Below are 26,583 nucleotides of genomic sequence, written 5' to 3' on the forward strand. Positions count from 1 at the left end.
GGGGCCTCAACGACCTCTCGTGGAAGCCCATTCCACACCCTCGGTGTCCTTACTGTCAGGAAGTGCTTCCTGGCATCCAAATGAAACCTTGACTCCCTGAGCTTTGCTCCATTGGAGCGTGTCCTGCCTTCCTCTGCAGGGGAGAACAGGTCTGTAGATGGATAGTCCTCACTTTCCATTTTGTTGCCATTATAACTCTAGCTGCTGTTGTCTGGCACACTTGATTTTTGTCTCATTCAAAAGATTTTGCAGAAAAAAAACTCCTAAGCGGGCATTTATATGCAATTAATAACCCATGAAACCATAACCTTTGCAGCTCTATTTCCATAAACTGTTAAACTAATACAGATAATGAGAGAAAATGAAGAGTCATGGGAGGTGGTTGAAATTCAATTGGTCAGGGTGTTTAAGTATAGGCTGGGCATGCACATGGTGGGCATGTCATAAGTGGAGCCGGCTGGAGGCCCCTTCTGACTCACTCTGTTTCTGTGTTTCTATGTTCTATGGATTGTTAGAGCAGTTGAAAGGAAGAATTGGAAAAGGGGTTTATCATTCCAGTTTGCTGAGAAATCTTCCACTACTGTGTTTCAGAAATACGTAGGACCATAGAATGAGTTATATAATGAACCTGGGCAACTGGAATGGATACAATATACGCCAAATTATTTGAGTCACTTATAAAAATATGGAATGGCACAGAGATTTGGACATAGCCCTGTGTCACTCCACTTGAGATTTCCCTCCAGCAGGATTTTTAGCCAATAATTAACACTTGCTAGATATATTTTTGCAGCCAACTGTGAATATTTGCTATCCTCTCAGGACATCATGGTAAACCTTGTTAAATGCTTTGCTACAATCAAGGCAGACTATGTCCACAGCACTCACGTAACTTATCAAACCAGTAACTACTAAACAAAAGGGAAAGAGAGATTATCAGTTATTTCTCGATGCTCACAAACTGATCACTTTAATAATCTGTTCAAGAATTTTGCCCAGTACTGATGTTAGGTTGACTGGTCTTTGTTTTCCTTGATCTGCTTTCTTCCCTCCTTTTCTCCCCCCCCCCTTTTTTTTTTTTTTGAAGTTTGGGAACATATTTACTCATCTCCATTCTTCTAGCAGCTCACCTGTTCTCCAGGAGTTCTTAAAGATAACAGATACTCATTCTGAAATACCATCTGCAAGTTCCTTCAAGTTTAGAAGACTATATTTTAGAAGTGGGCCTTATTCCTACAGTGAAATGCTTTCTAACCATGACCTTACTTATACCAAGGGATCTATAGCCCAGAATATAAATTGTTCTACTTGTCCCAGATTAAATGCATTTCTGGTTTTGGAGAAGACTTTGAGGTAAAATAGAAGTTGAATAGTTCTGCCGTTACCACCTGTTAACAGCTCATCATCTTCCCTAAGCAGAGGACTTACTCTTTCTTTGATAATCTTGTTCCCAACATAATCAAAAAAGCTACTGCTTCCTCTCTGAAATCTGCAATTAATTCATAACTATTCCCAGAAAGTGTGTTTGTTTATCTTCAGGCACACCCAGATTAACATTTTAACAGCTTTAGTTCCTGCATTTGCTTTAAATAGTATTGTAAATAGTATTCCAGGTTTGTTGGAACAGGCCATAATTAGTCTGAATCAGGTTCCTTTCCAAACTTAACATGACTTGATTTTTATTGGACGAGCAATTTTTACTGGGCAAAGTAAAGTTCTTCATGGTCTCTTTGCATCACAGATATGGGTGCTTCACCTGTGCAGGGCCTTCATTTAGGAAGAGTCTTCTAGTGAAGCTTAGAAATTTTGGTGGGAGCCCCACCCCCTTGCATAGTATAAATAGGTGGGCCTCCTGCCATTTTCCCCAGTTCAATTTTGACTGCTGTTTTGAATGCCCTAGAGCTTTTCTAGCTGCATATTTCAATACTTTGCCTCATTTTTCTTATCTTTTCTCATAACTTTTTCTCATGAAATTTTTCTCTTGATTACCTCTTAACATTTTACTTCACGTTTTACCTGAAAAAACCCCTTTTCACTTTCAATGATCCCTTTTTCTTTCACCCTTACCCTTACCTCTTGTGGTGATGCACACAAGAATGCCCATCAACCTCTTGTGCAGCCCTGTCCGATATTGGTCCAACTGGAGCAAAAGAGTTGAACTGACTATAGCCCACTCCTTCTCCAAATGGGAGATACAAGAGTTGCCTCCCCCATCTCTAGATCACATCTCCAACCCATCTGGCAAGCACACTGCACCAGGATGAGGATCTTCAGGAGGTTTCTCTGAGACCATCCTTGTAGTGCCATCACTTGCATCTGCCCTTTGGCCAATAGAATGCCTCAGACTGCTAACACAGACCTGGCACTGCCACCCTCACTATTTTTGGAATGGTACTACTGTGAAGAGAGTCTGTCCAGCCCTTATTGATATGACCCATGACCACAGACCACTGTGCAACCACCCAGTGTGAATGCCAGTGCAACAAGCCTGTCCAATGGCCTTCACCTATCTGTTACAAACTCGATGATGACGAGCTGCCTCTGCATGCCAATCCCCATTGCTGCAGTGACCTTCCTTGCCATCGAGTGCCTCATCCTTATCCAACCTAGCCCACTATGCTGCTAATTCCATCATGATTCCACCATACAGGGAACTGGTCTCCACATTGCTGAAAAACCTTATCTCTGCTCAGGACCTTGGTTCTCCCTCTGAAGACTTGAAATGGTTCTTGGAATAGGTCCTTCGAATGGCAGCATCTCTCAGTCTGCAATTACAGCAGCTGACTGAACTGAGCTATGATGCTGTGCAGACAGAGGACCTTCTGCACATAGTAGGCATGTTGTGAGTGGAGCTGGCTAGAGCTGGGGGTCAGACTAGATGGCCCGAGAGATCCCTTTTGACTTGCTCTGTTTCTATGTTTCTGGTAGCCATACCATTTATACCGAGACTCTTGCAGTCTGTGAATGATCTGTGGCAGATACTGACAGAGCCTTATCTGACCTCTTGTTGCCAGGAGGGCAGGTACCAGGCCTAGGAGGAAGACATACCTTTTTGCCTTCACCACCCAAGAGTAAACTCAATTATTGTCAAGTAAGCTCAGGGACTGTCACAACAGAAGCACTGCACTCCAACAGATCAAGAAGGGTATCTTTTGGATGTGATGGCAAGGAGAATCTATGTGGTGATGTGACTGGACCTCTATATATCGAACTGTGAGGTGACCATGGGGAGATACCATCCTCTGGCAAAAGATGAGTGTTTTAGCAGAGTTCCTCCCCAAACAACATCAAAAACTGGCTAGGATATTCTAAATGGAGGCACTCCAGCTGTCTAAGCAGCAGATCAGTACCACTTGTCACCATGTCAACTATAATTCCAGGGCACTTGTATGTGCAGTGGCAATTCAGAGGCACACTTGACTTCAGGCAGCCAATCTGCCACAAGAAGCATGGTCCCACATCAAAGACATGCCCATTGACAGGGAAGGGCTCTTCAAATATGAGGACTGATGAGAAACTCAGTGCTTCCAAAAGGCCAGAGCAATGGCTAGACGGATGGGCTTTGGACCACTTTCAATTTCCAAGAGTACATAAATGGCCATGGGGCCCCTTGGTTTCATACCAGCACTACCAAGGCAGGACCCCTTCACCATCCAGTACCAATAGCAGCAACAGTTGGCTTGCCAGCATCACTGAAAAGCACCATGCTTCCAGCAACCCAACAAACAGAGGCTAGAAGTGAAGAAAAAGCACCACTGATGAGTTGTGTGAACCAGCTGTGTCCACCACCCTCAACACTATTCTGGTTCAAGGACCACCTCAGAAATTATCTTTTCAAATGGGAAATCATCACATCGGAAAGGTGGGTGCTATCCATAAGACAATATGGACATCACATTGAGTTCAATATGTTACCACCACTTGGAATGGTCTGCATCACTCCTCTCTCTCCAGCCCTAACTGGGAAAGTCAATACCTAACTAGCAAACAGAGCAATGCATCCCAGCCATTGGCCCAATTATGCTAAGGTTTCTATTCCAAATATTTCACCATTCCTAAGAAAGATGGTAGCCTCTGCCCAATATTGGACTTACAGTGTATCAATCACTTTATCCTGATCAAGAAGTTGGTCTCTTTACAAAATATCCTCCCACTACTTCATCAGGGGGACTGATTCTCAAAAATAGATTTGAAAGATGCATACTTTCATATTTCCATCCACCAGGACTATTGCCACTTCTTAAAGTTCCAAGTTGGCACTACTTATGAATTCAAATTCCTTCCATTCAGACTCTCTATGGCCCCAAGAGATATGGCAGTGGTTTGTGCCCATCTAAGACTGCAATATATTCAGCTCTTCCCCTACTTGAACAATTGGCTTTTAGTTGCTCCATCTAGGGAAGATTCCTTTGTATCATCCAAAAGACAGTCTGCTGAAAAAACTTGAATTCTGTATTAAAAAGGAGAAATCTATTATTCTCCCTTCACAGACCATTCTATACATTGGGACATGCCTGTACTTCTCCCAAACATGAGTGTACCTGCTACTGGACCACATAGAGAAGCTCTGCCTGCTGCCTCCAGTCTGAACCGATAACCACAGTCCAGAAAATTCAACAAACACTCCAACATATGGCATCCACAGTGTTGGTAGTGTAATTTGCCAGGCTCTGCATGTACCCACTTCAGTTGTGGTTTTTCTGGGCATATTGCCTGCAACACAACCCAATTCACAAATCATTCAAGCTCCCCCATTCTGTCAAACCGACTCTGTAATGGTGGACCAACAAAGACAAGCTAATTCAAGGACTCTCCTTCATATCTATGATTGCATCACTCAAGGGAGGGGAGCCTATAGTGGGCAATACAAAACACAGGCTGTATGAACCAGACAGGAGCACAGGAATAACATCAATTACCTCAAGCTCATGGCAGCTAAACATTCTTAGAACTGAGACATAACTTTGGCATTATAAGGGTTTCTAGGGGAAAAGGATAGTTGTATTTAATATTTCTATGCTTTGAAGCTTCCCATCTTGACTGGTATTATATTCATTCATTATAAAAACATCAAAATATAGCAAGTCAGAAGTGGTCTCCTGAGCCATCTAGTCTGACCCCTGGCTCTAGCCAGCTCCACTCATGTAATACCCAGCATGTAGCTATCCAGTCTTTCCTTGAATACCCTCACTGATGCCCCTCCCCACCTCCTGTGGAAGCCCATTCCCTATCCAAGGGGTCTTAAACTGACAGGAAGTACTTCCTGACATCCAACTTGAAACCCAGTTCTTTGCCCCATTGGACCACATCATTTTCTCCACCCTGGGCAGGGGGCGACTAATGTTGCTTGTCAATGCAGTTATTCCATGGGAAAGCTAGCAGTGAAAATATGTCCACCCTGTGTTGTTCAGTGGGTTTGGATAGTTTTCAAAATGTGCAGAGAACATGCTTATAGACAATGTTTGCAGAAAACATTAAAGCGAAAATTCAAGAAACTTGGTGGTGGTGGTGGTGGTGGTGATTTCATTTACTGCCTCATAGCCAAAGCTCTGCATGAGAACATAAGAAAGCTATGCCAGATCAGACCAAAGGCCCATCTAGTCCAGCACTCATATACATGGTGCCTAAACAGTTGCCTGCAGGATCCCTCAAGCAGGATGGGTGCAAAACCTCCTTTTGCCCAAGCTTCTCAGCAGCTGGTATATGCAGGCATGCCACCTCCAATAAAGGAAGTAGCACATGACCAGGAAGGTTAGTAGCCACTGACAGCCTCCTCCCTAATGAATCTGTCCAGACCCTTTCCAGATTGGCAGCCATCACCACATTCTGTGGCGGCAAATTCTGTAGTTCAACCATATGCTGTGTGAGGAAGTACAGCAAGTCCACTCTATCCACTGGCTCAGTTACCACTTTTGAGCTTAACTGCATTTGATGTCAGCTGAAAGAGAAGTCGTAAAGTGCCAAAAAGAGGTCATAAATTGCTTTCTGTCAGCAAAATTTCTTGCTGTAATAGGGAAAGAAAATATTTGTATGCTGAGGTTAGAAGGAATGAAATTGTGAAAAAAAGAAACCTACTGTGTATATAGTATATGTTATATAGTGTTCACTATTATCCGAGGTTTCAGGCATCCCCTGGGGGCTTGGAACCAATCAACAAGGATACAGGGGTTCTGCTGTGTTTCCTTTTATCTGTCCCAAACCTCCCACCAATCAACTTCATGGGATAACCCTGGGTTCAGGTGTTATGGGAGGAGAAGAGTTCTTCCCTCTCTACTTTCTCTGCACTGTGCATTATTTTGAACACCTCTCTCTTTGTGTTGAAATCCCCTTACCATTTTTCTAAGCTGAGCAGTTCCAGTTATAGCCGCTCTTCATAGGGGAACTGCCCCAGGCCCCTGAACATTGTTGTTGCATTTCTGTACTTTGTCCAACTCAATAGCGTTTTTAAGGTAAGGTGACCAGAAGAGAGCACAATATTTCAAGTGCAGACACGCCAAAGATTTGTGTAAGGGGAGTCAGATTTTGGCAGTTCTATTTTCTATTTAATTCCTAATTGTGCCTAGCATGGAAATTGTCTTCTTCGCAGCAACTCTGCACTGGGCTGACATTTTCACTGAGCTGTTCACCACTACCCCAAGACCCCTGTCTTAATAAGTCACTGCTAGTTCAAATCCCATCAATGGGATTTTTTTTTTTTTTTTTTGTCCCAACGTGTATTACCCTACACTTGCTTACATCGAACTGCATTTGTCGTTTTTATTCCCATTCTCCCAGCTTGGAGAAATCCCTTTGGGGCTCCTCATAATTCCTTTTGATTTTAATCATCCTGAAAAGATTAGGGTCATCAGCAAATTTAGGAGTAGTTAACTACCCACTCCTAATTCCATATCATTTACAAATAAGTTGAAAAATATTGGTCCTAATAAAGAATCCTGTGGGACTCTGCTGGTAGTATCTCTCCATTGGCAGAAATTGCCATTTATTCCCATCCTCTGTCTTCTGTTCTTTAACCAGTTAGTGGTGGTTAGTGAGACAAGACTCTGGAGTTTATAACAATCCATACAAACAAGACAATAAAATATAATAAAATACTTTAAAAACAAAGAAACATTGCACTCTGTAGTCTTTAAGCTAGACTTCTATGATGTATTGTAGATAGAGTTGTCTTTTAAAGATTAGAGCAAGCTGTTAGAGCTAGTTATATCTAATAGGATGTTACTATGGCTGAACCAAGGAAATGACATCAGGCTGTAACTAAAAAACTACACTGGCTCCCAGCCCTTCTGAATAGCATTCTAAGTGATAGTGTCTTCCAGTATTTTTAGGATTGTGTGTTGATTGTAAAATGCCGTAATAAGTGCTATCGAAGCCTGATATATGAATCAAATAAACATCCTTTTCTTATGAAAGAGTAGTATGAAGCAGTGACGTATTCAGGTCTTTTACTCCAAGTCTCAAGTCAAGTGTCAGCTCTTTCAAGTCCAAGTCAAGTCTCAAGTCATTGCAATAAAATTTTGAGTCAAGCATCTTCTCAAGTCTCAAGAACCAGCTATCAAAAAAAGGGGAGGTAATAATGGGGTGTGCCTGTGTGTGTGGGAATGGGAGAGTTGTAGACTCCTCCAATGTTTCCATCTGCATTTGCAGTGGCTTAGCAGGGTATACAGTACATCCCTGCTTTTGGAGGCACCCCACCATACCAGTGATTTTTTAAAGTTGTTCTTGTTTGTTCATCCCTGGAAATGCATGGGAACAGAGCAGAGACAGCGGGCAGAAGTGCTGTTGAGATTCCTGCTGAGGTGAGCAAAGTGCACCAAAAAGAGTTAAGCCATCCACCTATATTGCCACCCCCATGAAACTCCCTCCCCCTCACTGCCTCTGCTGTTTTCGTGTCTACCTTCCAGGATATCCTTGAGCCCTTGGTCTCAAAAAATATAGACCATGACTCAATCATTAAAAAAAACATTTAGAAATCTTAAGTAGAGTCACTCATTCATGACTCCCAAGTCGAGTCTGAGTTGAGTTGAGTCACTAACATGACTTGTGTTGAACTTATGAGTGAGTTGCTCGACTCAAGTCCCCAACACTGGTATGAACTATAAAGAAGCATTTTTAGAGGGGTGAAATAGTTGTCTCTGACAAACATATGGGATTGCTTATTGTCAGCTTGAGGTGTTGTCATGGTATGTATCTTTTTCTACAAAGTATATTAGAAAAATCCTATACAATCTTTTCTAGTATTACTAGAGACTTAATTCTGCTAACGGACACATCTGATGGGGGAACACTTGTGTTTATGAAATTTGGTACATAGTGAGTATCTGTACTGTGAAGTAGATTTTCAGTCATACTCAGAGGATTATGTTGACTTAATCTTCTGAGATCGCAGAGATAATATGTGAAAATACAGTTGGTAAAAATGAAGTATCTGGCAATGTTCACTGAAGTCTTGTCACCTTCCTTCAATTATAACTCTGTATTTGTTTAAAATATTTGCAGCCTGCTTTTGTAACATACGGGTAGGTAGAATGCTATATTTTCAGAGAGAATAAAATGCCATCAGGTCATAGTGCTGACTGAAATGTCACCTGTGTCACCCCAAAATAGAGATTGCAATGGGCTTTCGATGGAGAGTATAAGGTGTCAGTTCTGAGTTTCTATGTGAGAAGGATGCTAGTTGTGTAAGGGTTCCATGTGATGCTATTTATGGAGCTTGTCTCAGATGTCTTTCTATGAATAAACCAGCTGTCAAGAACTTTAGCCAACATATTGCAACAAGTCACTTGTAATACCATTTTTTTTCTGTACTCAGTTGCATTAACTACATTAATCAATATAGCATCAATACTTTGCTCAAAAATGTTTACATTCACATGTAATTACCACGAATGAACAATCTCTGTGTTTGTTTCTTTGATTTCTGCCAAGAAAATGGCACTCAAGGCAGCTTGCAATCATACATAAATTAAAACTCAAAGCAATAAAAGACAACTACATTAAAAGCACAACTGAAACCACAATGATGACAAAATAAAAACAGCATTAAATCCAACAGAGCAATATACATGGCAGATACTTGTATGAATAAAAATGTATTTCCCTGTTGGTAGGAGCTCAGCAGAGAGAGACAGCCTAGCCTGTTTTCAGCATGAGGTTCCACAGCTTGAAAGCAGTCACTGATAAGGCTCTCACTCATAGCAAATGTGCCTCTGAATACAACAGTACAAAAAGAAGGACCTCTCCCAAACATCTTAAAATATAGAAAGACTTTTATGGGAGAAGATAACTTTATATGTCATTTTACTTTAGATTGTGTCCAGAAACAGACAGTTAACCAATACTTCCTTTTGTCTGTTCTAAACCTCCCACCAATCAGCTTCATGGGATAATCTTGGGTTGAGTGTAAGGGTAGGGAGAAAACTATCCCCCTCTCTATTTTATACAAACCATGCACTATTTTAAATACATCAATCAAGTCTCCCCTTGCCTTTTTCCTAAGCTGAACAGACCTAGTTGTTGCAGCCACTCCTCATAGGGGATCTGCTTCAGGCCGCTGATCATTTTTGTTGACTTTCTCTGCACTTTTTCCACCTCAATAATGTCCTTTTTCAGGTCAGATGACCAGAAGAAAGCACAATATTCCAAGTGCAGACACACCAAAGATTTGTGTAAGGAATGTGTGTGTCAGATTTTGGCAGTTCTGTTCCATTCCTAATTGTGCCTAGCATGAAGTTTGCCTTCTTCACAGCAGCTCTGCACTGGGCTAAAATTTTCATTGAGCTGTCCACCATCACCCCAAAATCCCTTTCTTGATCAGTCACTGCTGGTTCAGTATAAACTGGATACCTCAGTGTATACTTGAAGATGGGATTTTTGCCCCAATAAGGGTTCCCCCACAGCCCCCTAAGAATCCATAAAAAAGAATATTTTGGGGCTAACCCCTCAGTGTGTTGCAGTGGTTGAGAATGTAGGACAGGGACTTAAGCGATCTGGGTTGTAGTTCCCACTCAGTCACAGAGCTAAGTGGGTGGCTTTAGGCCAGTCACCCAGTTGTTATCAGAATAAGATTGAGAGGAGGAGAATTATGTAAGTCACCTTGAGTTCCTTGGAAGGAAAAAGTTGGGAAATAAATAAATCCCCTTTCAAAGCAGGACCCCAGGATTTATGGGGGGGAGGGGCTAGGAATCCCTAACAGTCTCCTCAGTTTTGCAGTTGATTAGTAATGGGAAGTGGTACTATCCACTAGGAATCAACCTGAGGGAAACTGGTTCCGGGGCGGGGGGTTGTGATTTAACGGGATGTGCTTGTTTCTCTGCGTGGGGATTTCTCCAGGTTTTGAATTGCCTCCTTGCCAGCAGGGAAGGGAAGCTTTTCCCAGATGATCCCAAACACTGCTTTGGCACTTTAGGATGCCTGGGAATGGTGGTCACCTGTTATTTCCTTGGTTAGAGCAGCGGATCTTTCTATTGCTCCTTCCAAGGTGCCCTATGGTATTTTGGCTTGCTCATGGTTTATGCTGTTTGTGTTTGTACAACACTATGGTGGGTAAGCCATGGTGGCTTTATTAAATCCACCTATGAACTTCCTGTGGGAAGAGTGCTTATAAACTACTGTGACTTATAAACCACAATGGCTTAATGTGTTGTGCAAGCCATTCACAGTCAGATTTCACTTTCTGGTTAGTTTAACTAGTTAAACTGCATGTAGCTCTCAAGTAGGCATTAATAAGTTACAAACACCAGCGCACAGCTTGTTCACATGAAACCCTTTCACACTAATCCTGGTTTGTGTGCATATATGTCCAAAAATCCATTCATAGGCTGTTGTAAAATGGCTATTACTGATTTCTTGAACTGCAAAATCTACAAAGGAAAAAGAAGGACCCTGAACTCTGTGTCTGAAATTTTAAAGACCTATCCTGGTATCACATCTGGTTGTGGGAAGCGATAGGGTCAGGAAGTCTGGCCATTTGAGAATTTGCCCTCCAGGGCTGAGCTGCTGCAACCCTTCCTTACGTAGTGCTTATCAGTCATCCATACTCCTAAAAGCAGCAGTTCAATAATTAGGAATTCTGGAGAGCTAGCATAATGCATTGAAATGGACTGGGGAGTCCATTCACATCTTAGCTTAACCTACCTAACAAGGTTGCTAAGACAAAGGTAGAAAAATATAGAATAATTCACATGAAGACTTTCTCAGTGTGGAAGAGAATGAGTCACTCTGGCATCATTTACCTATGGGGCTTGTCAGTTTGTGTCATGCATCAGGGTTTGTTTGAAGGTTGCACAAGCCTCAAATAACCCTGAAACAAGACAATATCTAAGAGGTGTCAGACAACTCCTGCTGCCTGGGTTCACATGACATGTCAAACTGGCTGCCCATGTATGCCTAGCATGATACAACCACCCCTGCAAATAAATTACACCATGATAGACTGTTGTGTCCTGTGAACCAAGACAGTGAGATGACTCTACATCTGTTTATTCCTTTCTCCTACCTCTCTACACCTCTTTTCAACTAATTTTCTGCTCAAAAAATTAAATAACCAATAGCCTTTGGGCTGGTTTGGTGTCATTCCCAAATTTGGAATCCAATTTCATCTTTTGTACATATATAATATCTTCATGCAAATATAAACCCTGAAATACCTACGGGACACACTTGATCTCTGTCTTTGCATTCTCATATTTATACATGGTACAAATAATACAAGACAAGCAGAGACTTTTTAAAATTTAATGTCTGTTAATATTAAATGGAGATTTATTTATTATTTATTTCATTTAAGGTTTTTGTATACCATCTGACTACCACTGTCTTGGGACGGACTTACAATAAAAACAGGATAAAAATGAACAAGATAAAAATGAACCATAGCATCCAGTAATAGAAATTGAAAACCTAATCAGCTTTTAAAATAATGGGTAAATAAAAAGGTTTTAGCCTAATGTATAGCCTAAATAATATCAGTTTGGGCCAGTTTTATGTAAACTGATTCAGCTCTACATCTGATTCCTTCATTTTATTGCAATAAAATGCATTTTTGTAATACAGAATGTTGGTGTAGTTTTGTCCTTGGATAGTTTGGGGTTAAAGGCAGAATATGTTCTTGTTGTGATATGAAACACTTTCTCAGGTGATAAGCAACTCACAGTGTGTTTCTATGCTGATCTCTGATTTGCTTATCGCAGTGGCAAATCATGCCTGCTTTACATTTACGCTCATTTATTGCAGTGTAAAAAAGTGGAAATGGAGGTTCTTTGTAGTGATACTGTGAAAGAAAGACATAATAGTGAAGTAAGCCATGTGTATTTGCCAGTCATTATACTTCCATAATAAACAAAAACAAGAACAACACGGACTTTTGCAGTATCACAGCAAAGAAGCTCCAAACAAGAACAACACAAGGAATATCCTAAACTGCAGCAGCTAGATGCCAGCAAGTAACTTAGAAAAAATATGTAGTAGAACATTTGCTGCAAGGCTGAGGCACAGAAAGAGAAGAGAAACTTTTTTCAACCTGTAAGTAATCCCATTTTTTGCCACTGAGGAATGCAGTTCCAGAAAGACAGGACATTACAGAACACCACTATACTTAAGTGGTCTCTTTTTAAAGCTCTCTGTAGGGCAGTTCTAATTCCACATGAACCAAATGTTACAGCATTACCTGCTTTGCTATTTTTGTGAGCAGTGTGAGAACATGTCTTTGATTAGCTCAATCTTTGATTAGCCACAGACCACCATTTTTCCCACACATTTTTGGCATACAAATGGTCATTTAATTTTTTTTTTACACTCTTAAAGTTACTTTCCTAAAATGGTCAATCAGAGTTTGACTTGTTTCATTAATATGCAGGAGATTTCCTCAGCTGAGTCCAGGGAACATCCTTTAGCAGGGATAAAATAAGCAGTTATTCTGTTCATAGGCTCTGAAAGTAGAAACCCTGACAAGAAAGAACAAGTAGGGGGAAGCTGCTCAGGTTGTCCTAGCTGTGCAAGAGAAGAAAGGAAACTGAGGGAGTCCACAAGCCTAAGCCTCATGATAGCTCCTTCCTGCTTGTTCCTGCATTAATAAACCATTCTTTACATAATGCGCTACCTGGACTATAATATGAAACAATAGTGCAGCACATTTTGCAGTATGTTGATAATTTGCATACTGGAGACCTAACTTGAATTACAAAAACTTTTGAATTACAATGAACGTTCGTAACTTTTGAATTACAATTTGGGTATGTACTGAAATTTACCTTATACCAATATATCTCCCCAGATATTTAGACTACAGCTCCCAGAAGCTCTGACTTTTGTTTGTGCTAATTGAAGCTGATGAGATTTGTAGTCCAAAAAAAAAAAATTGGTGGACATCAGGTTGTCTACCCCTTCCCTCTAGTATATGAGCTTTGAACTACCCTGTATTTTATCTGTAAAGTATTGCCATTCTGACTTTAAACCTGTTCAAAATTGTCTCCACATCAAAGCTCTAATTATACCAAAGTATAATAATTGTGAGCATGAACATGTGCCGGTTACTCAGTATGTATGCTGTTGCTTGGGTTTTATGTAAGACTCAAAGAGAAATGGTTCATGCTTTACTCTGGTGATGTTTCCTGTTTTGCTTCTTGAGATACAGGTATCATGATAAGGAGCATCTTTGGGTCAAGGTGGAATGAAGAAGCATAAAGTGAAGAAGCTGATTCAAGTTGTTCTACACATGGGATGTTTTGGGGATCAGACTGAGGAAAATCGGCAAAGTGGAAATCTGTAACCCTAATCACTAAGCAGGGACTCCAGAATATGAGACATTGCATTTATTTACAGTGGATCTCCATCTTCTATGAAAATGGCATTTTCATATGCACTCTGGAAGATTTAAAAAATCCTATTTCCTCAGTGTCCTCTACACCAGGCGTTGTCAACATTTTTGGACATGTGGGCAAATTTGGAAATTTGAGAAACTGCTGTGGGCACCACCACAATGGATCACCAGTTTGGCATTTACCTTTTACCTCTGTGGATCTTGGTGCATATCCTGCTCAGCAAATTCTTTTCTTCATGTCTGTTGGACGCAACAGTCTCTCTCTAGTAAAGGATTATTCAGTTTAGCTAATTGCTGATGTTGCAGTACAACTAGTGAGACTTTTAAATACATGTTTTGGTAATGTCCAGCACTTGCTACTTTTTGGGAGAAAACTATTACACAGTAATTTTTGTATTTGAATAGTCTTTATTAAATGATGTACACACACTTTCACATTTACCTACTTCATAGAAATTAACTAATAGAAAGTGAAACAGATTCTTTTGTCAGCTGAAAAATGGACATTACAGAATTAGAAGCATAAACAGTCATCTCCTCTAATGCAATTGACAGAGGACTTGCCTTATATATTGACATATGAATGTTAGCCTATAGGCCAGCTTCAAATGGATACCTATTTGTATAGTTGGTTTGCTTTTGTTGAAACTTACGTGTAATTGCTAGAGAGTTATATGTATTTCATATGTATCAATTTACAAATATTAAAATGGAGGTATTTCTGGGGGTGCCTGTAGTTACCTTGTCAGGTACCCTTTTGTGACTATCATGTTGAGGACTTCTACATAGTTCTGAGTATTTTTTAAAAACGTAGAAATCTTTAATCAGTAGATCCTGCAAGTCTCTTTGATAGCAATATGCAAGATTCCAATAAGTTTAAAATTTAAAGTACCTCCTTTATTTCATTTTTGTACTGCCCAATAGTGGAGGCTCTCTGGGCACTTAAGAAAAGTTAAAAAAAAACGCAACGAAAAATTAACCAAACGACAAAAGCATACCAATTGTAATTGAATCAGCATAGAAGCATAGCAGTGGTACAAGATAAAGTGTAATATGAAAAATGAAGTTTAAAAGTTGAAATTGTTAAAATGCTGGGAAAATAAAAAGATCTTCATCTGGTGCTGAGAAGATTAGAAAGTAGGTACCAGGTGCACCTCTTTGGGGCTGCTCATTTCACAGCTGCTGTGCCACAATCAAAAAGACCTTCCTCTTAGTAGCCACTTGCCCCTTTGGAAGGGGCTCCTGGAGAATGACCTCCACAGATGACCTTAGGCTCTATTCAGTTACATATGGGTTGAGGCATTCCTTCAGATAGCCTCGCCCCAAGCTGTTTAGGGGTTTGAACATCATTATTAATATTTTGAATCGAGCCTGGACTTCAACTGGCAGCTAGTGGAGTTGGAAGAGGATTGGGATAATATCTTCTCATGAACCAGTTGTTATTAACAGTCTTGCTGCCCTGTTTTGGATCAGTTGAAGTTTTGGAACCATTTTCAAAGCCAGCCCTATGTACAGTGCATTGCATTAATCCAATGAAGAGGTTACCTGAGCATGGAGAACTATAGCTAGGCTCTCTCTGTCCAGGTAGAATCATAGTTGGTATAGCATCCTAAACTGCTAAAAAGGTTCTCTGGGCCATCAAGTCCATTTGATGAAATATGAACGTGTGCACAATAGTGCGACAGCTTATCCAAGTCATAAAATCTGCATCAAAAACTGAATTGATAGTCACTTAGTAACTCATAATTTATGTCTTCAAAGATGCTTTTATCCAGTGCTCTTGGCTGCATTTAAAAGCTAGAAAAGTAAGACTGATAAAACTTTTCAAAATTCTCTGAAATGCACAGTGTTTCTTTCCTTTCCAAATTATTATTTTAGGAAAACTGTGTGACTTGGAGGTAGAAATGGTGAGTGCTCCCTACCAAATATTTCTTGGACTGATACCACTTAAAAAAAGACTAAAGGGTTATATCTAAAACAAGTGAGCTAAGCAGCCACACTTTTTGTAGAAGATAATATAATGAAAACTTAACATAGGTGGTTCTTCACACACACAAGCCTATATTTAATCTGTATAGCCTGATTTCAATCATATTTTTGTGAAAATCTATTGACATTTTTTGGAACTTTCAAGTGTGTTCATGATAATATTGAAACTCCACTTCTAGAGGACTAGTTGTATTGTAAAACAAAAATTGCTTACTTGTGTAAAGCCAAGCACTTCAGGGGATTGCTATATCAATCCCAGTGTATTATGGTACAATATTCTGGATCAATTTATATCACAGGTAATGTTGATACTTTTAAATTGTGCCAAGTATTGTAGAGATCAGATTGGAAAATTCAATACCCAAATCAATTAAATCATTTTTATCTAAGAAAATACTGTCTACTCTCTGTTAGATATTTGGCTCAGATTTTCTGTTCAAGGAAATGTACGAATACGTGACAAGAAAAGCCTAATTATGTACTATTGTATTTCAATGTATTTTATCATGTTGTAAGCCGCCCCGAGGTTTCGGCAAGGGGCGGCATAGAAATGTTATAATAATAATAATAATAATAATAATAATAATAATAATAATAATTATCTACTATACAGTGCAATTAAGCCTTTGTTAGTACGGTACTAACTACTAGTACAAAAGTATTAGACCAGTTCACATAGCATGCTAAGTTGTGGTTTAGTAAGATGTATGCAAGCAGGAAGCAGCTGCCATGAGCCATGGGTACTAATGCTCTAGCCTTCCTATGTGATTAGGAAATGGATTTGAAGTTGGTTTGTTTGGAAACTGATCAGAGTATTGCAAGCTCACAGCTGGAATCAAAGCTGAGATGTACAAAGTATAAGTAGGGGGAAGCTGCTCAGGTTGTCCTAGCTGTGCAAGAGAAGAAAGGAAACTAATGGAGTCCACAATCCTAAGCCTCATGATTGCTCCTTCCTGCTTGTTCCTGTATTAATAAACAATTCTTTACATAACGTGCTACCTGGACTATAATATGAAACAGTAGTGTAGCACATTTTGCAGTATATTGATAATTTGCACACTGGAGTCCTAACTTCTGAATTACAATTTATTTATTTTTCGATTTATATCCTGCCTTTTTTCCTACAAAGGGCTCAAGGCAGCTTACATCTCCTCCTCCATCTTATCCCCACAACAACAACCCTGTGAGGTAGGTTGGGCTGAGAGTCTGACTGGCCCAAAGTCACCCAGTTGGCTCCATGGTTGAGCAGGGACTAGAACCCAGATCGTCCGAGTCCTAGTCCCATCCTCTTAACCACTACACCACACTGGTTCCATGGGTATGTACTGAAATTTGGGTATGTACTGAAATTTACCTTATACCAATATATTTCCCCAGATATTTAGACTAAAGCTCCCAGAAGCTCTGACTTTTGTTTGTGCTAATTGAAGCACAATTGTAGTCCAAAAAAAATTGGTGGGCATCAGGTTGTCTACCTTTCCTCTAGTATATGAGCTTTGAATTACCCTGTATTTTATCTGTAAAGTATTGCCATTTTGACTTTAAACTTGTTCAAAATTGTCTCCACATCAAAGCTCTAATTATACTGAAGTATAATAGTTGTGAGTATGAACGTGTGCTGGTTGAGGTAACTATATATTTTAAAAAATTGGTGGCTTTGCAGTATACTCTTGGGAAAGTATAAAGTACTATACACATTATAGGTTTGACATTTCGTTTGATTATACAGTTGAACCTTGGCTTTTGTGTATTTGATTATTTGTGAATTTCCCATCAGTAATAAAGTTGTGTTTTTTGTTTGTTTGTTTTAAGTTTTGTGGTTTATTGTGGAGAGAGGGATATCCTCAAAGCATCCATTCTTGCTTCACTTTTTCAGAGAGGAAAATCCCTCTGGCATTTCCTTGGTCCAAAGTGGAGGCACTAGTGAATGAAAGGGAGGGCAGGGAAATGGAACATAAGAATGTAATAAATGAAGAAGGGAAACCCTGCTGAATCAGAGCAAGATCTAAGGAGATAGAAGCAATCCAGTGTGTGCATGGTCAATAGGATTAAAAATTAAAGTTTGAGGGTGGGGCTAGAGATTTTTGTGGTTTTTCCACTTTTGCAGGGTTCCTACACCCCAACCCACATGGATGTGGAGGACCAACTATATACTGTTAAGACAGCCAAATATGCCCCCACCCCTTTATGTATGGTCCTCTGGATTTCCTCAGAAAGCCATGCCCTGTTTCCCCAAATCCCAGGGCTTCTGTGGTTTCCTGACTTTTGCTCATTTGCCCTTATTCTAAAAGGTTTGGAATGTCTTTTTGTATGGCTGAATTACTTGCAGGAAGAGCTTTAAGAAAAAATATACAGGAGTTTCTAGATTTGTTGTTTTACTTTTTTTGCTTTCAAACTGTGCACCACTGAATTGTGTACTCCAAGAGATTCTCTGAAATTTTATTTGGCGCTTAGTCTGAAATAAGCTCAGCACCCCTGTTCTAAGAAGTCAATAATGCAGTAATGTATAACACTTAAGCTTATTCAACTCAAATTAAGTATGCATAAGTTGTATAACTGAAATGCATGTAACTTGTACAATAAACAGTGTTTAAAATGATAGCAGAACAAAAATGATGCTGCTTTTGACACCTTCAGGTTTTCTATAAGTTTGGTTTCTTGTACCTTGAAAAAAATCCAGAAATGACTGCTTAAAACATCTGCACCCAGCTGCTAATCAGCTAGCTTATGATATATTCCATGTTTTTTCCAGGAAAATCAAGGCTGTATACATGGTAGTTCTCTGTCTCTCCAATCCCCCCCCCCCCCCCTGCCAATTAGGTCCTCACAACAACTATGAGTTTGGCTAGGCTAGCCCAAGGGATCTTCAAAGACTGATGAAGGTATGAACCTGGATCTCTCCCATTTCTTTTAAACCCCCTCAGGAGTCCCCAAAGTTTGTGCTCCTGTGGGCACACTTGGAATTTTGAAAAAATGACCTGGGTCTCACCATAAATTGACTGATGTAAGGTGTGGCAGTCAAAAATGTGAGAAGCATTTGCCACAGTCACCTGCGTGCATAGAGATGCACCTTCTATGTGTACTTTTCATTCTGACATGTCTACCCCTAGCTCCTAATTTCTTTCTCTCACGTCATATTTCTTCTTCTCCGCATGTCATGAGCAGAGCTGGAGGTCAGACTAGATGGCCTGGGAGATCCCTTCTTACTCGCTTTGTTTCTTGGGCTCATTTCTGTCTCTCCTTTCCCTTTCCTTCCTATAGTGTAATTCCTTTCTTTAATTGCATGGGGCAAGTAAGAGCTGCCATCCTGAAAATTGGCTGGGGTGGGAAAGAAGCATCCCATGGCAAAGCCCCTGCTGCCTCAAGAGTCCGTGGTGAGGGTGGTCTTCTACCCTGTTGGCGGGGAGGGTTTTCAACATAATAGATCCCCAAACAAGGGATCGTCTTTACTGTTGAACAATGTATTTGCCTTTATATTGATTCAATTGTAATTGCTGTAGGGGTTTTTAGTGTTAATTTTTTGTTGTTTGTGTATTTTTAACTTTTGTTAGCTGCCTAGAGAGCCTTGGCTATTGGATAGTATGAAATGAAATGAATGAATGAACGTAACAGAAAAATCATTCTATTAAATAGGAAGTGCAGAAGCCCACATTGTAAAAATCAGCTGAACTGTGGGAGAAGCTCATTCCATGTGAAGGACCCTGTTGCCATTTTTTAACAGGTTGCTTCTTGACAAAATCACTCCATTCACTCACCGGGGTGGGGTGGGGGATAGCTTGGCAGTCGGCTCAACCTGGCATTGTGGGTGCAATGTTGGTGAACTCACCTCTGTATCCCCTATCTACCCCACCTACAGTCACATGACAAGGGTGGGCAACCTGTAGTACCAAGACTGCACATGCCGTTACCTAAATTCCATGTGGGTGGGAAGGAAGGAAAAACACAGGGAAAGGGAGCTGCAGAAAGAGGTATGCTGTATTGACTTAGGCTCTAGATCTGTCCAATATCAACAGGTTACCTAGAAGGAACAAAGGCTTTGATAGTTTTAAAAAGTTCCCTCGCCCCCGTCTACTGTTTTTATTACCTACCAATATTATTATTATTATTATTATTATTATTATTATTATTATTATTATTAAAACATTTTTATGCCGCCCCATTCGCCGAAGCCTCGGGGCGGCTTACAACAAAAAATTTAAAATAACATTTTAAAATATATACAATAAAATGCAAATATACACTATAAAACAAGCCGCCCTGGCCAAATAAAATTCAATAATATTAACATTTAAAATACTGCTTAAATAAAAAGGTCTTCGCCTGGCGCCGAAAAACAAATAACGACGGCGCCAGGCGGACCTCTCTGGGGAGCGCATTCCATAACTTAGGCGCCACCGCTGAGAAAGCCCTCCTCCGAGTAACCACCCTCCTAACTTCTTCCATGGAGGGCTCCCGGAGAAGGGCCTCTCCCGCCGATCTCAGGGGGCGGCTGGGCATATAAGGATGTAAGCGCTCCTTCAGGTAACCAGGACCCAAGCCGTTTAGGGCTTTATAGGTCATAACCAACACCTTGAATTGGGCCCGGACTTCAATGGGAAGCCAGTGAAGCTGACGGAGAACTGGAGTCATGTGAACATAACGTCCAGTCCCCGTCAGCAGCCTGGCAGCTCTATTTTGGACCAATTGAAGTATCCGGACCGTCTTCAAGGGTAGCCCCACGTAGAGCGCGTTGCAGAAGTCCAAACGGGAAGTCACCAACGCATGTGTCACTGTCGCAAGGCAGTCATTCTCCAGATAGGGGCGCAGCTGATGAATTAGCCGAAGCTGGAGGAAAGCACTCCTCGCCACTGCTGTTACCTGAGCTTCCAGTGAAAGCTCTGGGTCGAGGAGCACTCCCAAGCTGCGGACCTTGTCCCTAAGAGGGAGTGCAACCCCATTCAGGACAAGGTTCAATTCACCCTCTCCGAAGCCCGATCCACCAACCAACAGGACCTCCGTCTTGTCTGGATTGAGCTTCAGTTTATTGGCCCTCATCCAGCCCATTACCTCGGCCAGGCACCGGTTCAGCACAGCCACTGCCTCACCTGGATTGGTGGAAAACGAGAGGTAGAGCTGGGTATCATCAGCGTACTGATGGTTCCGCAGCCCACACCTCCTGATGACCTCTCCCAGCGGTTTCATGTATATGTTGAACAGCAAAGGGGACAAAATGGACCCCTGCGGTACTCCATGGCATAGCTGCCATGGCGCAGAGCCATAGTCCCCCAGCACCACCTTCTGGAACCGGCCATTGAGATAGGAGCGGAACCACTGCAAAGCAGTGCCTCCAACCCCCAATCCCGCAAGCCTATCCAGAAGGATACCATGGTCGATGGTATCGAAAGCTGCTGAGAGGTCCAGCAGAACCAACAGGGACGCACTCCCCCTGTCCTTCTCCCTGCACAGGTCATCATACAGGGCGACCAAGGCAGATTCAGTACCGTACCCGGGTCTGAAGCCGGACTGCAATGGGTCCAGATAATCAGTTTCATCCAAGAGTGCTTGGAGTTGTCCCGCCACCACTCGTTCTAACACCTTGCCCAGAAACGGGATGTTGGCCACTGGTCTATAATTAGTGGCCATCTCTGGATCCAGTGACGCCTTCTTCAGGACCGGTCGGACTACCGCCTCCTTCAAAGGGGCCGGCACCCGACCCTCCCTCAGAGAAGCGTTAACCACTTCCAAGATCCAGGTTCCAATCCCGTGCTTGGAATCATTTATTAACCAAGACGGGCAAGGGTCCAAAAGGCAAGTGGTTGGACGTACTCGCCCAAGCACCTTGTCCACATCATCGGGCCGCAATAACTGAAATTCATCCAATAAATCTGGACCAGACGGCAGCATTGGTGTCTCCTTTGAAACCTCTGAATCAATAGTGGTGTCCAGCTCGTGACGAATCTGAGCGATTTTCTCCCTGAAATGCCTGGCAAAGTCGTCACAGCGGGTCTTTGAGGGTGGAATCAGGTCTTCCTTTGGACCTGGACGGACCAGGCCTTGCACCACTCGAAAGAGCTCCGCCGGACGGCATTGTGAGGAGGCAATGGAAGCGGAAAAGAATCTCTTTTTTGCCGCCCTCACCGCCACAGCATAGGCCCGATAGTGGGCTCTTAAGTGTGTTCGGTCAGATTCATCTCGTGATTTCCTCCACCTACGCTCTAGTCGTCTCCCAACCTGCTTCATCGCCCTCAATTCAGGAGTATACCAAGGGGAAGAGCGGGCTCTGCCCGGTGGGAGAGGACGCTTAGGAGCGATCGTGTCTACAGCCCTGGTCATCTCCCCATTCCACAGTTCGACCAGAGCCTCGACAGGAGCACCCGTCTTGTCAGCCGGAAACTCCCCCAGGGCCTTCAGGAATCCTTCTGGATCCATCCGGCTCCGGGGGCGGACCCACATAATCGGGTCCGCACCCTTACAGAGGGAGAAGTCGCTCTCGAGCATAAACCTCACCAGGAAGTGATCTGACCATGACAGGGGAGTCAAGCATAAATTACTCACCCTCAGACCACCCTCTTCCTGCCCCGTCGAGAAAACCAGGTCCAGAGTGTGTCCCCGTTCATGGGTGGGGCCGGTGACATGTTGAGACAGCCCCATGGCCGTCATGGAGGCCATGAAGTCCTGAGCCGCCCCGGTCAGACTGGCCTCGGCATGGAGATTGAAGTCCCCCAGGACCAACATCCTGGGGGTCCTCAACACCAGGTCCGAGACAGTCTCCGTCAGCTCAGGCAGGGAGACTGTTGGGCAGAAGGGTGCGCGGTACACCAACAGAATCCCCAGTCTGTCTCGGTCGCCCAACACCAAATAGAGACACTCCAGCCCTGGTCTCGAAGGGACTGGAAGTCCCGTGAGGGAGATGGAGGCTCGGTATACCAAAGCGACCCCCCCTCCCCTCCCCTCCAGCCGTGAGCAGTGCTGGACCAGATACCCGGGCGGGCACACTTGGGAGAGGGCAACATCCCCCCCCTCTCCCGCCCAGGTCTCCGTTATGCAGAGATGTCTGTCTTCTCTATTCTATCTGGAAAAGTGCCATCTTGTGCATGTATTTTTCTTTCCTATACCTAATCCCTCCATGTGGGTATATATATATGAGAAAGCAAGAGCATATGCATGATTGTAGGAGTACTTGCTGGTTGACAAGTCTAGCTTGAGTTGGATCTACTGGTTGTATTTGAGAATCCATATTAAAGGATTCGTATAGGTACTGAAGTTACAGACAAATATCTAATCTTTAAGTATTGGCATGTGTGGCATGTACTTGCCTTCTCTATGGCCTCTTGAACTGAATCTTTAAAAAAATAACTGCCTGTAGCAAGATTCCAGAATGGATGAGCTTCTGTTAGCTGTCTTGAGTGCCAGTTCCTAAGGATGTTTAGGGTCAAAAGCTGGAATAGTGCTTTCATATTTCTTAGCTGCCAACCACATGGTCAAGAAATATATGTGGTAGGAATGCAGACTGTTGCTTATATTCCATGACAGGCGTAGAGTTTGACCTACAGTACTTATGTTCCATTTTCCATCTCATTTCCAAGGTACACACCTAGAAAATTAACAGAGGCCTGGCTGCTTTCTCTCTTTTCTATTTTTTTCTACTTCAAGTATTCTTATATGGAATTACTGTATTAGCACTGTAAATACTTTCACTGATGTTAGTCCCCAGGATAACAGCCCTGAGTATTTTGTTAAGAGACAAGTATGCTTCAGAACTTTAGCACAATAATAACTATCAGTTATAATGTGAAAATGTTTTAAGTTCCACGTTGATTTTAGGTGTTACTTGGAATTAACATACCTTGTGTATCTGTTCATGACTGGTATTAGTCTTTGATTCCTGCTTTTTTATGCTGTAGTACTCCAAAAAGGCTGCCTATTCTTATATGTACTTTCCCATGTCTTGGTATCTATTATAATGATAAACTTCTGTACTATTTCATTCCCTGTTTGCTCTTTGATATAAACATATGTTTCTATTTTGCCTGTACATGTAGTAATTTTCTGGTTAAAGCTGCCCCTTGATATCTGTTGTGTGTGGGAACTCTTTTAGAGTCTTCCCACAATACTGCTATTAAAGGACTAAATGAATTCATGTGACTAGGTTGTCTTGGTAGGTTAGAATTAAATGCATCCTTTCAAATCAAACAAATGTATGGGGTTTTTTTCCAAGTAACATAGTCTCTTGTGAGTGTTTCTTCAGTCACTGGGTTTAATAGCCAGATGGATGAATTGAGGCTTGTTGAAATTTAAAATCAGGGCATAGGTTTCTTGCCCTTTAAATGTCAATAGAAGCCTGAAGAATTGTTTTTAACCTGGGGCAGGCTGAAGTACAAGGTCTGTAGAAAGAAGCATTATAGGAGACTATATTTACATAAAAATAATGTTATATCTTAAAGCATGGATCTTCAACTAGTGGTTGGTAATGTCTAAGCTGGCTTCCCTTTTAAAGTATTCATTTTAAAGTGCAGTTCCAATGATGCACTTAAGTATCCCCTGAAGGCAGCCTTGCATAAGATATTGGGGTACATACCCTGGGCTGCATGTTGCTTTCAACATGGATAGCCGTGAGCAATTTCAGACATAACTCCAAGAATTCAATGTGTTACAGAGAATGTGATGTTTCATTTGTATGCAGCTTGCCCTTGCACATGAGGAAGAACCTTGCAATAATAATAATAATGATCACATACAGAGTTTTGGGGAAGGGAAACATCAGAGAACCACATGTGAAGATTCAGATACAGGTTCTGTGTTTTAGGTGGTTTGAAAGTGGATCCCAAGTCTGCAAAGCTTGAAGATCATTACCTGAAGATTTCATAGTGGTGGTAAGCATGCCCAATAGTTCTTCAAGGATTTTCTTGCTTGCTCATGAGTGTCTGTGAAATTATGTTCATTTTTCTGACATAATGCTTGCAGTGTAATGTGTGAACCAGTCATCTCTAATGCAGACTGGGGATGGCTGGGAGTTGTAGTCCAATACATTTAGAGGGCACAAGGTTAGGAGAAGTCACATAGTGCTATCATGAAATGAACACATGCAGAAAATATGATGGGTTGAAATCAAAAAGAACAAAGGACTTATTTTGTTGTTTCTGCTACTGCAGTGCTCTTACTTGCAGCTCTCTCTCTCTCTCTGTGTGTGTGTGTGTGTTTTGTTTTTTGTTTTGTTTTGTATTTTGTTTTGGGGTGGGGGGTTAACCATGGAAAGGCATTACAGGAAATCAAGTTATGGCATGTAGTATTTTTAATAACTCATTTTTAATACAGTAAACATATGCCACATTGTTCATAAGTACATAAGCAATGATCAGCAATTTCAGAACCGACTGTGTGATATTTCCAGTTTGTCTTGAAAATCACTGTCATGGCTTTTAAATGCAATAATGTGGCATAGCAATTACTTCAGGAACAAAGGCAGGATGTATAATCTCTGTGCACACCCCCATTCTAACATTTTTCCTTATTAAATTGGAAAGATTTTGTCTGTGTAAATACATATGTTTGTAACATGCATGACTGAAGTTTTTGTAGATACATGATCTCTAAACCTTGCATGTGTGCACATGTGTGTGTGTACTTATGTAAATCCATACAAGACAATGCTTAGTTTTGGTATATAATGATATATATATTTTGGCATATAATTTGGCATTTGTGAAAGGAGGACTTGAGAAATACTTACACGGAAAGACATATCTCCCTCTTTTAGCCATGTCTTTTGTAGCAGGGTGAGGAAAGAATGGAAAGAACCAACAGGCTCTTTAAAAAAACAACCTCCATTTGGATTGGTTTCACTCATGTAATCATGACACTGTGTTTAAGTACCCACCCTCACTAGTATCCTGTTAAGAGGAGGCATTCTTTCACCTTCAGTATAAATTCCTGGTTGATGGTTATGAGCGTTGCTTTTCACTTCTGTCTGTACATTTTATCAGGAGGTTTCTCTGTAAGTTGTAGAACAGTTAACTTTGCTTATGATCTCTGCAGTTGAGGTGTGACTGCTGAATATGATAGGGTATCTATTTTAGACATTAGGAATGTATTTGTGACCAGCAAGGCAGAGTTGCTCAAAGAATTGACTGGGCTTCTCTTTGAAACAGCTTGGAAGCACTAAGTGAGTTTTAAACTGCATTTCTTTTCTTGTTTGATGCAAAAAAATTCTGAAATTTTAAAATAGGGTTGTCTCTCTGTTGTAGAAATGGAGAAGAATGAAGAATGAACTTGCTCTCTGGCAAATTTCCAGTGACTTGATGGTTGATAACATCTCCCTCCTGGCAAATTATTTTAATTCATTAACAAAAAAATTAGCTGTAAAGAAGCAAATATGATCTTGAGTTTTCTATCTGGCAAGCTAAGTTAAACTCAGGCATCACTTGCTTCTTCCTACACAGTAAATTTTATTCCAGAAGGATATAAATATGTGCATTGTCATCTATATGCCAGATTGGGTTGGAAACCTTTTTCTCTTTAGTTGAATTTATAGGTCAGAGTGCATATATTAAATGAGAATTGGGATCAAATAATTCAATGAAAAATGTGAAGATTCCAGGTACGAGAGACATTGCTTTGGATGATTTTATAGCAGGAGGTAGCAGATACCAGTATGGGTTGTTAAAATACAACATACAGTGCTTTCCTGTTGGCTTGCAATTAATCAAGCTATACAAGGATGTGTAGGATTTGGTATGTGAAGTAACCCTTCTTTGTCATGGATATTTATTTTAAAATGATTAAAGCCGTATGTATGATAT

General features: G+C 41.3%; 1 protein-coding gene across 1 annotated transcript in view; it reads left to right on the top strand.

Annotated features, from left to right (window-relative positions):
• Positions 1-17,616, top strand: part of SMIM19 (small integral membrane protein 19) — a 37,922-nt gene extending 20,306 nt beyond the window's left edge. The window contains exon 4 of the mRNA XM_044447251.1: positions 13,625-17,616. The gene's annotated coding sequence lies outside the window, so the exon portion shown is untranslated. The remainder of the gene's footprint in view (positions 1-13,624) is intronic.
• Positions 17,617-26,583: the final 8,967 nt, after the last annotated feature.

The sequence above is a fragment of the Varanus komodoensis genome, unplaced genomic scaffold (assembly GCF_004798865.1).
Source record: "Varanus komodoensis strain SLA01 unplaced genomic scaffold, ASM479886v1 scaffold51, whole genome shotgun sequence".
Lineage (NCBI taxonomy): Eukaryota > Metazoa > Chordata > Lepidosauria > Squamata > Varanidae > Varanus > Varanus komodoensis.